Source organism: Mirounga leonina, unplaced genomic scaffold (genome assembly GCF_011800145.1).
Source record: "Mirounga leonina isolate KUSES-001 unplaced genomic scaffold, KU_Mleo_1.0 Mir_128, whole genome shotgun sequence".
In the NCBI taxonomy this organism is placed as follows: domain Eukaryota; kingdom Metazoa; phylum Chordata; class Mammalia; order Carnivora; family Phocidae; genus Mirounga; species Mirounga leonina.
Window position 1 is genome coordinate 9,433,849 of NW_023270320.1, and position 14,391 is coordinate 9,448,239.

Sequence of the window (14,391 nt, forward strand, 5' to 3'; positions counted from 1 at the left end):
AGTGTCTGCTTCGGCTCAGGTCATAATCCCAGGGTCCTGGGATCGAGCCCCATATCAGGCTCCCTGCTCTGCGGGAAGCCTGCTTCTCCCTCTCCCCCTGCGCCTGCTTGTGTTCCCTCTCTTGCTGTGTCTCTCTCTCTGTCAAATAAATAAATAAAATAAAAATAATAAAATAAATAAAACCGAAAACCAAAGAATGTGCTCCTACTTTATCAGGAAGTACAATCTCCCAAAATGACGGGGAGGCAGGGATGTGTGTGAAACAGGACAGGAAGGAGCCAATATGACTGGTATATCATCCATCTGGCTACCACAATTGATGACACAAAAGAAGAGAATTAGTCCTCTCATTCTACTAGTGGCCTCCAGTTTTAAGAGGAAAAGATAACCTCCACTTCTTCCTTGAGAAAGATGGGTACAAGTTTAAACAGTTGGCCATTCAGACTCTGAAAAGTCTTAAGGCAAAAAGGTTTGTTTTGAAAAAACTCTACTTGTTGCTCTTGTAGCTGGTCCTGAAGACATTGCTGATTTTCATCATCTTCATCCTGTACCCTCCAAACAAAGGGACCCCACCTTCAAAAGCATTTTGTGCTTTGACTGGCCTGGTAATTTACCTATTATGGTGACCAAATTCACATTCCTGATGGTTTCAGTCCTTATTGCCTTATTTTTGTTGGGTCATGGTTCCACTAATTCTCTATTGTTATTGCTGGGCTAGAAACATCATGAGATATTTCCCACTGAATGCTAAGTTCCAAATATATTCCTCATTTCTAACACTGCTTGGCATTAATTCTTAGAACATATATATCCCCCCCCCCAGGTTCAATACCCCATGAGTATATTAACCACTATCCTTTCCTATTGATCTGATGGGTGAAAAGCCCAAAGAAGCCTCATGGTAGTAGCAGACTCTACTTCACTAGAACAATTATCCTGCTCCAATCAGAATTATTACTCTTTCTGGAATGAGAAACTCTAACCCAGCAGAAGCCAAGTTTGTGAGGATGGCAGGCAAAACTCTGGGAGTAGGTCACTAAGATGATGGTGAAAAGTCAACACTACTTCCTATGGTTCCCAGATCCATATGTTAGCAATTGGGAATTCAGCACCGAATGTTAGCTTTTGGTTCAGCCCAAGAGATTGCCTGATCTTACAGAAACCTTGATCTGTAAGAGTCTATACAAATTACTGAGTCTCAGATCAACTGAAGTAAAGGAAGGGAGAAAAATTTATTTACTGAGTCCTATACTGGGGCACATAGGTGTGGGAGTGAAGCAGGTCTTCTGGCATCTCATACCTTGGTGAGAACAGGAAAACTTGTGGTGGGAGGTGACAGGTGCCCAGATCTGAGCATTGGGCTAGACACAATTGGATTATTTCTCATGTGAAGTCAGTCACAAAGCAGGTGGGGTGAAACAAGAGGCCAAAGGCATCAGAAGTGATGCACAAAAAGTGTCTGATACAAGAGCTTTACATTATAGATAGAAAGAAAGACTTGCAAATAGATATTACACACACACAGAGGCAGTCTCAGCTTTGCACCATTCCAGTATGCATAAATTTTAGTTCCTGTGACTCATGGCTTACTTGACAACATGGTCTAAATTTTAGTTTCTACAGTATATTAACTGAGTAATATGCAGAAAGTACAAACTCCCTTGCTAATTCTTCCATTTACAAATCATAATGTAAATAACAGATGTGCATCATGATCAGTGACTAATATGTCACTTCTTTTAAAGTCTGTCAGTGATGGGATGCCACGGTGGCTCAGTTGGTTAAGTGTCTGCCTTCGGCTCAGGTCATGATCCCAGGATCCTGGGACAGAGTCCCACATTGGGCTCCTTTCTCAGAAGGGAGCCCTGTCTCCCTCTGCCTGCTTGCTCAGTGGAGAACCTGCTTCTCCCTCTGCCTGTTGCTCCCCCGTTTGTGTTCTCTGACAAACAAACAAACAAACTTAAAAAAATAAAGTCTGTCAGTGATTGGGGCACCTGGGTGCCTCAGTGGGTTAAGCAGCTGACTCTTAGTTTCAACTCAGGTCATGATCTCAGGATCCTGGGACTGAGCTTTGCGTTAGGTTCTGCACTCAGTGAGGGTTCTGCTTGAGGATTCTCTCTCTTCTTCTGCTGCTCCTCCTGCTTGTGCTCTCTCTATCAAATAAATAAATAAATCTTTAAAAAAATAAAGTCTGTCAGTAATTGCTCACTGTGCACCTTCAGGCACAGAAAAGAGTGTGTAGTTGTATTGCCTCCTTGTCTCCTAGTTACAAATCCATGTGGTATTTACAAGTATAAATAATGAAAAGAGGAAATTGGCTAACGAAGATGAAATCTCAGCAAAGAAATGAAAAGTGACGACATTGGAAGTGAAATTCAAATTAAATGTAAATAGAATTACAAAAGAAATAGCTGACAGTGGTAATGTTGATAATGCTGTCATCCAAGGAACCCTAGATATGTAGCCAGAAGAACTTGATAAAGACAAACTTGTCGATATAAATGAGGAAAGAAGGTGAAGGAAAAGGATGAAGATGTCCCAAAGGAAATGATGCTGGCAAAAAAACCATGTTAAAGAAAACCCGGGAGATATTTTGTGACACTGAAAGTGCAAAAAACAAAATGTTGGAAGCCAATCCAAACTTAGAAAGGAGTATGATGATTTGCCAAGGCAGAGAGAAGATGATTTCTCTGCATTGTAAGTTACACCATGAGGAGAGGGAGGAAAGCTCTGCTCAAACTACTTCTTACCTTTTCTAAAAAGAAATAAAATACTCTCATTTTTAATGTTTCTAATGTTTTTAATCACAGTGTGCTAAATAATCATTGTATTGTTTATTTCTGTCTACATTTATAACTGACATAGAGAGTTTTTAGTATTTTGACAAAAATTTAAGGTCATGGAACAATTTTATTTTTTCCCACTGATTATTAAGACCACTTTGCTTGGAAAAAAAAAAAAAGGTTACTTTGCTTGGACTTGCACAGTCACATTTATGGTCCTGCAATATTGTGAAAAATGAGGACTGTGTGTTTACACATATCCATATGTCCCTACATACGTCCTGTGAGGAGATGGTATTGGAGCTGAGTCTTGAAAGAAGGGTAATTGCTAACCAGTAATCAGAATGATGATGAGGAGGGTGGTAATGTTCACTACAGAACAGCATGTGCAGTGGCCTGATGGAGGATGGGGTACGTAACATTTGGTACAGCTAATGCTCAAGTGTGTACAAGGTAAAGAGCAGGGAGATAAAACTGAAAAGGTCATCTGGTGCCAGGTCTAATAGTGATTTCCTTGCTTGACTACAGATTTTGATCTTTATCCTTCAGGTTATGGAAACCTCTGAAGGGTTTTCAGCACATGAGTGACACGATCAGACTTTTCTTTTAGGACGATCACTACGAGGAGTGTGGAGTTCAGATGGGATGGCAGCCTGCAGCTTGGAGGCAGGAGTAATTGGACGCTGATTGGCTGGCAGAAGCAGGTTACAGGTAAGAATGAGGAGAGACTGAGAGGAGGTCCATGTGAATACACAGTCCCCTCACTTTGCTCTTTGTCACCACTAAAAACCCTGTTGTTGCCTTAAAATCCAACTTTCTAAACATGTCTCAGTAATACTCCATTTCAACAGGTTGAATAACATCCAGATGGACTGGGCTCTGGTCACACTGCTATGCACACCCGCACAGATGCCGTGTGAGTGCCATCCCTGCTGGTTCAGCCAAATACCAGCTACTTTCTCACTTACACGATCAGAGATTCCTTCACCTCTTCTCCCTTGCATGGGCACTTTGCTGAACATACCTTTGTTTTCCCTAGCCTGATTAGTAAAAACTTGTTCAGGTAGGATGCTTGATTAACAAACAATACTCTCTTGTTCCTTTCAGGCTATCTTCTACATTTTAATTTACTGGGCGATGCTAATGAACACAACAGGACCTAATAGTTTTCCCTGGGGAATGGAGAAAATTAGAAACTTTCCAAGTAAACATAGAATAGTAAATACAGCAATGCCAATTTCAAATCTTAATGATACCAAATGTTGCACAGGTAGTAAAGGGTAGGAATGTCACCAAAGTTTGCTTTTTCATACATTAATGTTTTTAAGGATTAACAGTGTTCCAAGAACAACTATGCCTTATCCTTTTACAGACAAGAGGATTGAAAAATGAAATGAGTGAAAATATTTTCTTCTCTACGTTAGAGATTCCAGACCCCCAGGCATCATAATCTTACTTTTTCTTTCAGATTTATTTTATCAGAATTTTCCTTCTTGATACCAGAAGCCAATCCCCTCTCGTAATTGTAAAACTTCCTTGAATTATGCTGTTTGGCTTTTGTGGATCTGAGTTTTATTTCTAAGAAGAGAAAGAAACTTATTGTCAGTAGGCACTGTTCCTTTACAATCCGAGGCTACATTATTTTCTCCAAGGATGTCCATGAGCCTTCAATCAGTGGTTTTGTTTCGTCCAATATGGACTCTTTATTACTAGTTCTGCCCTTGGATGAGATTTTGTTCTTTTCCAGAGAACATGTCCTAATTTTTCTTTCTTTGTTAAGACATTTTCTATTGTAGTGGAGGGCAGTTTGTGATTTCACCACATACTTGGCAGATTTCCTTATTCCTCATAATGATCACATCAACATCAGCAATGAATATCTATGATAACAATGTCCCTCTTCAGGCTCTTTCCTAGGCAGATGCATCTGGCTTCCTCGAGTGGCATTTGCTAGAGCCCAGACAGCAAGATAATAAGACGTCAAGGCTAGTGATGGCAGCTTTTCACTCTGTGACCAATTACCTCCTCGACATTGTTCAAACTGAAACCAAAACACCCTGAATGAGTTTACTCATCTTTAGAAGTTAAGAAAATACATGAGAAGCTACAAATAAGACCAGCAATCTTTTCTGGGTGATGGAAAGAGACACTTATTCTTTCTATATAATAGCAAAATTTTCATTTATTATTATTTTTCAGGCACTGAAGAACAGAGACTGACAATTTTCTGTGGACATTCAAATGATAGTGCATACAGTATCAGAGACAGGGCACATATTTATTTCTGTAACTATAAGATAACCCTATGGTCATTAAAGTCCTGAATTATAGAGAAAATGTAGTAAGAGCATTTTCTGAGTTACAATATCAACTCAAGTTATATTATTTTAATGATGAATGGCTGCATTACTCAGGTGCTCATGACAACATAATTATGTCAACAATGATATGAAAAATAAAGGCGAATAGTAGCACATTCATGAAGGAAAGGCAGTTACTACTTTTTCAGACTCAAGAAACACAGTAAAATATGGTAACTGGGAAACAACCATAGTAAAGGAACAGAAGTATAGAAACCCTGCAAAAATAGATTGATGATGAGTCAAAGTGTCACAAAGATTAAACATTTTTGTGGAAAGCAGCTGTACTTCCTAATCAAATCATATGCAATACATTTTGAAATGACTGATTTTCTGCATTGACATGTATATAAAGATACCATATGGTTGCCATTTAGTAAGCATATTTGCATATATGTTGATGCACATATACAGACAGAGATGTAAGCACAGTTATACATATAAACTCCTCATATAAGGCTTAGCACAACTTTAAATGATTTTATGCCAATCCTATAATCTTGATTAACTGATATTCTGCTAAACATAACCTTCTTTTAATTGGCATTTCAGAATATGTACAGTATTATTATGTTTAATAATACTATAAAATAAAGATTAAAAGAATGAATTCTGGGGTTATTATTTATAAACCTATGAAAGATAATTCTTTGGTAGATATAATAGCATTTAACCAGAATATTCCATTTTTAACAACATTAGATAACAGAAAGTAATATTTTTCTATTAGTTATACATTTGCTTATGTTCACTGATAATTTGCCTTTCCTCTCAGTTTACAAGTTTTGCCAAGCTGGATTTAAAAAACAAAAAAACCAAAACTTTATTTCTGTATCTGTTCTGGTCTTTAAATAAGAACTGAGGGCTTACCTCAAATGGCACTTTTTTTTTTTTTAAGATTTTATTTATTTATTTGACAGAGAGAGACACAGCTAGAGAGGGAACACAAGCAGGGGGAGTGGGAGAGGGAGCAGGTTTCCCTCTGAGCAGGGAGCCTGATATGGGGCTCGATCCCAGGACCTGGGATCATGACCTGAGCCGAAGGCAGACGCTTAACCAACTGAGCCACCCAGACGCCCCTCAAATGGCACGTTTAACATGAGATCATTTCCTAGGTTGTGCTAATTTAGGTACTATCTTGTCTTAGTTGTTATAGCTCAATTAAGCTGTACACTTAAAGTCACAGGCAACAGATGTCCAAGATGCAGGTCTGCTCAGATGTTGAGCGACCAGTGGGCTAATGAGATGAACTGAATAAGGAAAGATTTTATCAACCATGAGCTTGGCACATAGGAGTAGGCTACTGTAAATTTTTGTTAAAAAACAGTTTAGCTTTGATCAGATATACTAAGTATTTAGACAAGAAAATATGCTTGGTTCCTAAAGAGAAATCAAGCCAAACAGAAACAAACAAACAAAAAAAACAATTAAAAAGAAATAGTTACAGAACTTTAAAGAATGTTAAAAAAAATTCTGCCAGTTTAGGGAGAAGAGTGAAGTATGTTTCCAGAATATCTATTTCCCAACTGGCTAAGGTGTTAGGGAAATGAGAATAAAAGTTTCTTTTAGTATTTGAAGGGTTATTTTCTTCTAGCCACAGAAATATGTGGACTCGGTGGTATAAAAAGATTAGTTACAAAACAACAACAATAAAATGCCCCCCCCCCATTTGAAAAGAAAAATACAGAAGTAGTAATTAGAGAAATGAATATCTGGAGGAAATGGGAATAATAAAAAAAAATTAAAAAAATTTCCACAGATAAAAGCCTTTGTAATCTGCTTAAGTCTATCCTATCACCTGGAATCTACTAGAAAAAGCAAAGCAGTTGGAGAAGGTTGGAAGCAGTCATTTGGAAGCTAAGAATGGACAATGCCTGAGATGGAAGTTAAAGATGTCTCTCAAATGTTAAAAAAACTTATTGATAGAAAGCACTCCACTAATGTTTACAATAGAAGAGCTAATGAATAGGTACATCTTGGACATTTAAAAGAAAAAAATATTCAACTTATGCTTCCTGAATGTTGTTACCTGTTCTTTTATCCTTGATCTATGTGTCCACACTGACAAGTTTTACAGCTGAGAATCCGTGGGCCAAATCAGAGTTAATGCATCTCCCCACAGTTTTATAAGCTGAATGGCAGTGTATATTCTGGGTAGAACACCCTAGGGGCACCATGTGTAGAGTAGAGGTCTTCTAAGTGGTATGATTTCAGGGGTGCCAGGAATGAGCCCTCCTGTATGCCTCCCAGCTACCATGAATTTTACCATCATGTCCTGTAGACTTCCTTCAAGGCAAGTCTTTTCAGAGAATATCCTACCCTTTTATGTCACTTAACTATTAATTATAACTTATAGCTGGATGTGCATGGTTTCATCAACTTACTTCCATTGGCATAGTTAGCTGTGAATTAGGAGCAGAGGGTATTTGGGATTATGGAAGATGGGGAAAAGAGCATTTTGTACATGGGAACCACCTAGACATTGAGCTAGATCAGGAAAGATGGTGGGGGTTCCCTAGGTAGGTGATGAAAAATAAACACACAGGCCATTTACATGGATCTTGGATATTTACTATGAATTTTTCTTAATCTCACTTCTTTGTATAATTCTCTCTCCTTTTACTTGTGAAGAAGTTGAAATTCGGGAAGAATGTATGTGGCTTGTCCAAATTCATGCAGCTAACAACAAAGACTCACTCAGGTCTTCTGATTCCACATCCTTTGCTCTTTTCACTAGAGCATGAGAGGCCTGAGCACGTAGGGAAGGCAACAAATTTTTGAAAAAAGAGTATAGAGTCCAAAGGGACGATATTTTTTGTCCACAATTCTGTCAAGGATTGGTTTTCAAATACATGTTAGAAGGTCGTACAGGTGATTTCTAAGATTGCCTTTATTTCTACATATGTTGGCCACTCAAAGGACCAGACTGAGGTTGCATCATATACATGTTTTATGTATTAAAAGTCAAACATACGCACTTGATCAAAAAAAAAAAAAAAAAAGAGGACGTGATCTAAGATCACTAGTGACTTGTCCCACTGTTCCCCTCTGTGATCTATGGCCACAGATGAGCAAGTAATCAGACACAAACCTGTCTACATCAGTCCTTATCAGCTCCTTCTCTTATCCCTAACATGGGTGGTTCACCACAATGAGAGTGGTTCTATTGTTTAAAATATTTTTTCATATGAGATTTTCAGTTTAGGCATGGTCTTTAGAACCTAAGCCCTCATGATTCAGCTCCACAGTGTTCTATTTAGTTTTCTACAGCAGTGTCTTCAAATGTGTCCTGCAGAATATTAGTTCTGTGTAATGTCAAACAAACCAGGGAACTCTTGAGGTGTATACATATACATATATGTATACATATATGTCTCTCTCTATATATATATAGACAGGTTTTTGACTGTAGGACCTACCAGTTCTTTTGATGTGCAAATTTGAACATGAATCTCTAACTTGGAGGGAAAGGGATCCACTGTGCATGAATTTTCCAGTGCATGTCATGGGCATTATATTCTGGGGAACACACTTTGGATTATACATATAGGTATATGTACACACATATGTATGCATGTATGTGTATACATACATATAACCCACATATATGTATATATACATACGTATATATGCATGTATATATTTACATGTGAAATATATAACAATTGGCCTTTTTATAATAAGAATAAACAGTCTCTAATGTTAGAAAGGGAAAATAGGTGATTTTGAGGTGATCAAAAGAAAAAAGGCACGTATGTAAGTTTCCCTGGTATCTGCTGACTAAGGACTGTGCAAGCAAACCACAAAGAGGCTTGAGGTAGAAAGGTATCTTCTGGACTCTAATCAGATTAAGTCAAAAGGCACCGCAGGGAAGGATTGCAGACTGAGCATGTGCAGCAGAAGAGACCATGTCCTTCGCTATCCCCACTCTCCAGCCAACCCCAACCCAGAGGAGAGTCAGAGCCTCTCTGGGGAGGGGTAACTGAAGCTCCGGCTATTCTGCAGCATCACCTACCAAGTTTGGCACAGGCCAGAGAGGAGGGCTGTGACATTAGTAAATAAGAATTTCTGAAATGATAACATTCATGGTAGAGAAAGGGGAAGCTGAGATTCCTGTCGGAACAATCACTTTCTCTTTTGAAGCCATTTGCTTCTCTTGCCTTCAGATTCCTGTGAGGGTCTGACCCTTATTGCTGATGATACCGTCTAACAGGCCCTTCCTGTGGGGAAGTTCATGGGAAGACTAAGTATATGCCACTGACGGTTCCCAGTTGTTCTGAGAGGCATTATAGCCATTCTGGCTGCAAGCCTCCTATGGATGAACAAGCACACGTTCATTATCACAGGAATTTATGTCAGGAAACTTACTATAACAATTTTGGCCTCTATTTTTCTTGTGAACCTGGGAGTTAACGTGAGATAGGCCCAGCACATTTCTAAGCAATTACAATGGATGGTGTAGGATCCAATGGGACAATTCCAGGCATCCCTATATAATATGTAATCTGAGAAAAACTAGACTTCAGTCCCCACCCTACCCCATCCCCATTCAAAGACGATGCTCTTCCACTGTGGAAGGAAGGATGATAGCCATGGGCTAGAGGGAGAAGTGGTGCCAGGGCAGAGAATGGAGCAAAAGTACGTGTTAAAGACCAGCCACGTGATGCCCTCTTCAACAGAAATCCATCCATATCCATACAAAGGAAATAATGGCATGCTATAAAATTATAAGATTAACATGGGCACAATCCAAAGACATATAATAATTTTTTGTTTAATGTGACCATATCTCTTCCTCTAATTGCATCACAATCTAAAAGGACAGTTTGCTACTGTGTCTACAACTGTATTCAAAAATGGGAATTAAATTAAGCTTCATATTTATTGGAATGAAGGGAATAATTTAAGCATGAAATACCAGAGAATGCCTAACTTTCAGAAGGAAAGGTGGAGAAAAGTGTATCTGGATAAAAAATGAGATAATACCACCTGTTCTCACACATGCATGTACATATGTGTAACACCCCCTGCATACCCTATACACAAAGGTTAGCCTTTCATTGGGCTTCATGCCTCCCCCTCAGCTTGGAGAAAGAAACTTTGGGACTGCCACCAATGAGAGTTGGTAACAGCTTTTAACGTAGCTCACAATTATCTAAAACCAGAGGAATGCTGGGGCATCTGGGTGGCTCAGTCGTTAGGCATCTGCCTTTGGCTTAGGTCATGATCCCAGGTCCTGGGATTGAGCCCCACATCGGGCTCCCTGCTCAGTGGGAAGCCTGCTTCTCCCTCTCCCACCTGCCCCCCGCTTGTGTTCCCTCTCTCGCTGTCTCTTTCTCTGTCAAATAAATAAATAAAATCTTAAAAAAAAAATCAGAGGAATGCTCCATAGGCTGCCAGAAAATGATCTCTGGATTTCAGGATGCTTGTTTGTTGGGGATGCTCTCTCCCTACACTTCCAGGTCTAGTTATGGTGTGGGGGCTGACTAGGTGGGAGGACACCTACCTGTACCCTGTGATTTGAGGGCTGCTGACAGAGCCATTCACTAAAAATATATTCATCATATGCCTGTCTCAATGACCAAGAGACAAATAAAACTCCATCAGGGTCACCCATTAATAATTATGACATAGGGAATCTTAGATGAGAGGAAGAAAGACTTTGAAAGATTACCTGGTCAAGCCCCTTCACTGTACAAATGAGAATATGACACCCACAGGTAAGGTGATGACTCTACTTTTTTTCTAGTTAGTCCATGATTACCTTGTGTCAGCAAGTAAAGAGCTAGGATCTTGTGTGTAGGTGTTCCTGAAGGACATTATTAATGCAAGAGGCTTCATGAAGCCTTGAAGATCCTGTAACAGAGCTGAAAGAGTGGCTCCACAGAAGGCCATCCCTCTTTTTTTTATAAAGATTTTACTTATTAATTTGAGAGAGAGAGAATGAGAGAGAGCAAGCACATGAGAGGGGGGAGGGTCAGAGGGAGAAGCAGACTCCCTGCCGAGCAGGGAGCCCGATGCAGGACTTGATCCCAGGACCCCGGGATCATGACCTGAGCCGAAGGCAGTCGCTCAACCAACTGAGCCACCCAGGTGCCCTATCCCTCTTTTCCTATGCATTATACTACCATCTAAAGGTAGCATACCTGTGTGTGTGTGTATGTATATAAATAAAATTTAGCATACTGTATCTAATATTAATAACTATACATCCTCATAATGCTTTCTTTTCTTTTTTTAATTTTATTATGTTATGTTAGTCACCATACAACACATCATTAGTTTTTGATGTGGTGATCCATGATCCATTGTTTTCGTATAACACCCAGTGCTCCATGCAGTACGTGCCCTCCTTAATACCCATCACTGGGCTAAACAATCCCCCCTCCCCTCTAAAACCCTGTTTGTTTCTCAGAGTCCATAGTCTCTCATGGTTCATCTCTCCCTCCAATTCCCCCCGCCCATTTTTCCCTTCCTTCTCCTAATGTCCTCCATGCTATTCCTTATGTTCCACAAATAAGTGAAACCATATGATAATTGACTTTCTCTGCTTGACTTATTTCACTTAGCATAATCTCCTCCAGTCCCATCCATGTTGATGTAAAAGTTGGGTATTCATCCTTTCTGATGGCTGAGTAATATTCCATTGCATATATGGACCACATCTTTTTTATCCATTCATCTGTTGAAGGGCATCTCGGCTCTTTCCACAGTTTGGCTATTGCAGACATCGCTGCTATGAACATTGGGGTGCATATGGCCCTTCTTTTCCCTATATCTGTGTCTTTGGGGTAAACACCCAGCAGTGCAATTGCTGTGTCATAGGGTAGCTCTTTTTGTAAATTTTTGAGGAACCTCCACACTGTTTTCCAAAGTGGCTGTACCAACTTGCATTCCCACCAACAGTGTAAGAGGGTGCCCCTTTCTCCACAACCTCTCCAACATTTGTTGTTTCTTGCCCTGTCCATTTTTGCTATTCTACTGGTGTAAGGAGGCTTCTCAGTGCAGTTTTGATTCGGATTTCCCTGATGGCTAATGATGATGAACATTTTTTCATGTGTCTGTTAGCCATTTGTATGTCTTCTTCAGAGAAGTGTCTTTTCATATCTTCTGCCCACTTTTTGACTTGATTATTTGTTTTTTGGGTGTTGAGTTTGAGAAGTTCTTTATAGATCTTGGATACCAGCCCTTTATCTGTAGTGTCATTTGCAAATATCTTCTCCCATTCTGTGGGTTGCCTCCTTGTTTTGTTGACTGCTTCCTTTGCTGTGCAGAAGCTCTTTATCTTGATGAAGTCCCAAAAGTTCATTTTTGCTTTTGTTTCACTAGCTTTTGGAGGTGTATCTTGAAAGAAGTTGCTGTGGGCGATGTCAAAGAGGTTATTGCCTATGTTCTCCTCTAGGATTTGGATGGATTCCTGTCTCACATTGAGGTCTTTCATCCATTTTGAGTTTATCTTTGTGAATGGTGTTAGAGAATGGTCGAGTTTCATTCTCCTGCATGTGGCTGTCCAATTTTCCCAGCACCATTTATTGAAGAGACTGTCTTTTCTCCATTGCATGTTTTTTCCTGCTTTGTCAAAGATTATTTGACCATAGAGTTGAGGGTCCATATCTGGGTTCTCTATTCTGTTCCATTGGTCTATATGCCTGTTTTTGTGCCAGTACCATGCTGTCTTGGTGATCACAGCTTTGTAATATAGCTTGAAATTGGGCAACGTGATGCCCCCAGCTTTGTTTTTCTTTTTTAACATTTCCTTGGTGATTCGGGGTCTTTTCTGATTCCATACAAATTTTAGGATTGTTTGTTCCAGCACTTTGAAAAATGTCATTGGAATTTTGATCGGGATGGCATTGAAGGTATAGATTGCTCTGGGTAGCATAGACATTTTAACAATGTTTATTTTTCCAATCCATGAGCATGGAATATTTTTCCATCTTTTTGTGTCTTCTTCAATTTCTTTCATGAGTGTTTTGTAGTTCCTAGAGTATAGATCCTTTACCTCTTTGGTTAGGTTTATTCCAAGGTATCTTATGGTTTTTGGTGCTATTGTAAATGGAATCATTTTTCTAATTTCTCTTTCTACACTTGCATTGTTAGTGTATAAGAAAGCAACTGATTTCTGTGCATTGATTTTGTATCCTGCCACATTAATGAATTGCTGGATGAGTTCTAGTAATTTGGGGGTGGAGTCTTTTGCGTTTTCCACATAAAGTATCATGTCGTCTGTGAAAAGAGAGAGTTTGACTTCTTCTTTGCCAATTTGAATACATTTTATTTCTTTTTGTTGTCTGATTGCTGTTGCTAGGACTTCTAGTACTATGTTGAACAACAGTGGCGAGAATGGGCATCCTTGACATGTTCCTGATCTAAAGGGAAAGGCTCTCAGCTTTTCCCCATTGAGGATGATATTTGCTGTGGGTTTTTCATAAATAGATTTTATGAACTTGAGGAATGTTCCCTCTATCCCTATACCCTGAAGAGTTTTAATCAGGAAAGGATGTTGTATTTTGTTGAATGCTTTTTCTGCATCAATTGAGAGGACCATATGGTTCTTCTCCCTCCTCTTATTAATGTGTTCTATCATATTGATTGATTTGCGAATGTTGAACCACGCTTGCATCCCGGGGATAAATCCCACTTGGTCGTGGTGGATGATCCTTTTAATGTATTGTTGGATCCTATTAGCTAGGATTTTGTTGAGGATTTTGGAATCCACATTCATCAGGGATATCGGTCTGAAATTCTCCTTTTTGATGGGGTCTTTGCCTGGTTTGGGGATTAAGGTAATGCTGGCCTCATAGAATGAGTTTGGAAGTTTTCCTTCTGTTTCTATTTTTTGAAACAGCTTCAGGAGAATAGGTATTATTTCTTCTTTGAAAGTTTGTTGGAATTCCCCAGGGAATCCATCAGGCCCTGGACTCTTGTTTTTGGGGAGGTTTTTGATCACTGATGCAACCTCGTTACTGGTTATTGGCCTATTCAGGTTGTCAGTTTCTTCCTGTTTCAGTCTTGGCAGCTTATAGGTTTCCAGGAAGGCTTCCATTTCATCCAGATTGCTCAGTTTATTGGCATATAGTTGTTGATAATAATTTCTAATAATTGTTTCTATTTCCTTGGTGTGAGTCGTGATCTCTCCCCTTTCATTCATAATTTTATTAATTTGGGTCCTTTCTCTTTTGGAAAAGTCTGGCCAATGGTTTATTGATCTTATGAATTCTTTCAAAGAACCAGCTTCTAGTTTTGTT